The 3,879-nt window shown below is 47.4% G+C and overlaps 1 protein-coding gene across 1 annotated transcript in view; it reads right to left on the bottom strand.

The window, feature by feature from the left end:
- Window positions 1-872, bottom strand: part of T265_00664 (hypothetical protein) — a gene marked incomplete at both ends in the record, with an annotated part of 32,316 nt that extends 31,444 nt beyond the window's left edge. Inside the window, 2 exons of the mRNA XM_009164492.1 lie at window positions 351-666; window positions 706-872. The remainder of the gene's footprint in view (window positions 1-350; window positions 667-705) is intronic.
- Between the last annotated feature and the right edge of the window lie 3,007 nt (window positions 873-3,879).

Here is a 3,879-nt window from a genome sequence, read left to right as displayed (position 1 = left end):
GCACTAACCCCAGAGAAGAAGATTAATACAATGTTTCAAATTCAAAGCGAGTTTGATAAAAGTTGTAGGGGATTAGTGCTCTCAGCAGAATGTAAAACATTATTGCAAAGCCACCAACTTATGGGAACTCATGTGGTTCGTGTGGGCAAACCAGCATCATTGCGCCAGAAACATATGTCTTATAAAAACGCCAGGATTCCCATGTGAGATCGTACACAGAATGGCAGTGGGTCACACATCCAAAACCAGCTGATCACAAGCAGTGAAGCAGCCTAGTGAAGTACAGGATGAAGGTCACAACCGAACATGCACAGTAACGAATAGTGAAGAGAAATAGAGCGCAAACTTACATGAGCCATATCGCATGCGATTACACTATCATTAACCGCGATCAGATCAAACGAATAAACTTTGAACCGCTCTCCTAAGAGCCCAGCTAAGCGCGCATCACCACATCCCATGTCAGCAAGACGAACTTTTCTTTCCGTATTTAATTCGCAAGATTTAAGGTAGTCAACAACCCACTGTAGCGGATCGTATGGCCATTGTGAGAGCTGATGTTGAAAACCGGAGTGGTAAATATCGAACGCTTGTTTGTCTGTATTGAACAAGTTGAGCGCCTCATCACTGGTGCAAGTGTACAGCTTCTCGTTCAGAAACCGAAACCTGGAACAGATTCGACAGCCATGAAAACCGGACACATACATAGAACTCTTGATCATGACATCCAAGTAATCCCGGTCTTTTCGAGGGTGAAGCTGTTCGATCTTTTTTCGTTGTTTCGGGCGCTTCTGAAAATCCTTCTTCTTTTTTGGATTCGACTGCTTGGTAGCCATTAGACGTTGAAGTTTACTTATATCGCCCTTCTTCATCGTTATGAGCCAGAAAAAGCTAAAAGTTGCGAAAATATAACCAGAGAAGTGGAAACCTGAATGGTGGGTCAAATTAGCTTAACAAAAATATCATCGCACTCCTGGAAATCAGCTTGAATTACTGAGAAACGCGCCATTGATTTTCTCCGCAACTTACGATGGCCAGGAAGATATGCGCTCCTTACCGCTGCGTCAGTTCCGGGGAACAAAGTAATATTCACAGTTACTGTCATGGAACAATTCTGTTTCTAACATCAATGCGTTTATTAGGACAACTAGAAAATGAATGCACCCGAAGGCAGATGCACTATTGACGATGCGACTAGGACGTCTAGCAGCAGGTAAATAATGACGCGTTGTGTCACGGAGCCCAGATGCAGAAAGATGAATGTTAAAAAGGCAACTGAGTTCCGTGGTCAGTGCCCAAAGGTTTTTTCGACAGATGGTACACTAGTTGAAGCACGCATCTACTGATTTGAAGGTCCGTGTTTCGAACCAAACCCCGGCATATCCACTGCTTCCGTCTAGGTTTGGGCGACCTAGCAGTACCTCCGACCTCGTGCTTTCTGCAGGTGGTATGGTAGTTAGGTAGCGAAACGGTGTCACACTTGTATGGTAATTTTTTGTCTGTTATTATTTCGCTTAGCTTCGTCCACACTCAAATACACCTGTAAATGAAACTGTGGCAGCCAGGATCATCAATAACGCGCAAAAAAATTGAGAACTGCTACCGCTGCTGCTATGATGAAGATGATGATTGAATCGAGTGCCAGACGTGCGCGAGAGAATGCACGAGACTAGAGAAATGGCGTCCTGCAAAGCTCGTTTGTCTGGGGTCCGCAACCACGGATTCTGGGCGCAGTGCACAACCGTTTGCTTTTAGCCATTTTGCCGCTATTTCCGCTTTAGAATGCTGTCGTCAGCCCACATTTATACTATTAAATGCGTCCTTATCCTGTAGGGGACATACCCGACAGCAATTTGTCTTCTGAGTTTACCACATCCAGTAGCTTCAGGCAAGGGGGTTTCTATCGGTTTTTCTCTAAAACTTCATGAGCTTTATGGTACTTGAATCTCCTTTACCTGACTCTAACACTTCGGGAATCGAGACACCAACGGGGTGTTCGCTCATAGACATGGAGTACGCTGACAGTATTCAATCATCAAAACGATGGTTCAGCTTTCGCGTCAGCGTACATCCCAGGAGAAAGTAGTTTTAAATTTGGTATGGGCTCTGTCGAGATCTACCAAGTGCTTCCATCGGATGCTGTCCTGGCGGGCGATATAAACACCTAAGTTGAACAACTAAGCCTGGGATAAGCATACCTTGAGGGAGGTGGTGGTAGAGTCGGTTTAGTTCAGCTGACTAGCTATATAATCTGTGCCAAGAGTACTAGTGGTTCCAGTGTCTGCAGAGAATGACGGAAAGCACAAGGAGTAAGAGATTCAGAGCCAACAATATTGAGGATCTGGCTCTGCAGTTGCGTGCAGACCATCATGTCCCGACAAAAAAACAGCTTCCGTAAAAAGCGCTACCTCCCAATATTCTTTTTCCCCAACCCTGTTCCGATTAAAAACGACCGAGAGGCGGATGGTATATGGCCTGGTAACAACGTAAAAAAGCACCAACCAGTAAACTCGGTCGAGTGGACATTTCCCGACCTAAACCTGCCACCTACATGTGGTGGTCGGGCTTGATTGCTGCAGTGATACCGCGTGCTACACTGGCTGGAACTTCGTCTCACAAGGTGCAACCAGGAAGGCCAAAGGGGAGCAGTCAGGCCAAGAGAAGAGACCCCGTACTGCGAGTAATCGTGCTACGAGGCGGTCTGGGTATGAAATCGTACTGTCCTCTGCGACAGGAGTGTGAAGGTAGTAAGGTGTTTCCCCCAGGCGACCACCCTGTCCATATTTATGGAAGCAGCGATGCTGCCTTCCCCCCGCGGAAGGACGGGTTAGAAAAGGTCGGCCCAAAAAACCGCACACTCCGATCGCCCAACGGTTGACCGTGACCGCCGGCGCATTATCCGATACCGGCGCATTATTCAATACGATCGAAATACTTTTAAAACCAAAGAGTCCGGTGCTGCTCAAAGGGCACCTGCTGTGCGCAGCCACATCAGGAATGCAGTAATACCTTAGTCCCTGCGCCCTCGAGTTAGGCCAGTCCCCTGCAGCCGAGCAGGTCAGACTTTCGAGTCGTCATCTCCGGACAGGGTTCTCAACGAAAACCTTACATCCTCGCACTGTCCTTTGGGTCAGACTTTTGAGTCAAAGGCTCCAGGTGGGGTGTTTCAACCAGACCTTCCTCCTCGGCCTGGGCAACCGGAAGGTATCATCTGTCCAGGCAGTTCGGTGACCACCGTTGTCCCTTCCTAACCCTTCCCACTACATAAGCAAACGTCACTGGGTAGTCAGTTTTCTGACCAAAGGGCCATATGCGCATCACCACTTATTGCCAAAAGACAAAATAAGACCCTTCTAAATCCACGAAATACTTTCTATATACGAGCATTTAACGTCCGTACTCTATGTCAAATCGGCAAGCAGGCAATGCTTGTTGAAACCTTATACTCCCTCAAAATTGATGTATGATGCGCCCCATAACACGCATACAACACGCAGGCGTCGTTATGCATCTCAGAACGTCAAGGATAAACTCTTTCACATTTCTACCTCCGTGTGTCCGGTGACCCGGAAGCGATTACTCGTGGGAGTTGCACTCAGCCCCCAGAGCTGAACGCACTTTGCTGGACTGAATCCCAGTGAACACGGCAGTAGAGCATCAGTGTCAAGACATAGGTTGCTGTTTCTGATGACAATGACAGTGAACAGTCGCCTTTGCGCCGTCCAGGTCAGTTAAACCCAAAGCCTCTCAGCATAAAAAGCAGTGCCTGTTTGTAGTGTCGGCTTATGCCCCAGACTTCAGTTCTGATGATGCGGAGGGTACTTTCTATCGAGAGCTATCCAGCCTCATTCGTCAAACAAAAAGCACTGACATTGTGAT

This window comes from Opisthorchis viverrini (genome assembly GCF_000715545.1).
Source record: "Opisthorchis viverrini unplaced genomic scaffold opera_v5_6, whole genome shotgun sequence".
In the NCBI taxonomy this organism is placed as follows: Eukaryota; Metazoa; Platyhelminthes; class Trematoda; order Opisthorchiida; family Opisthorchiidae; genus Opisthorchis; species Opisthorchis viverrini.
Note: the sequence above shows the minus strand (reverse complement) of the source record. Positions and strands in the feature narration are given on the sequence as shown.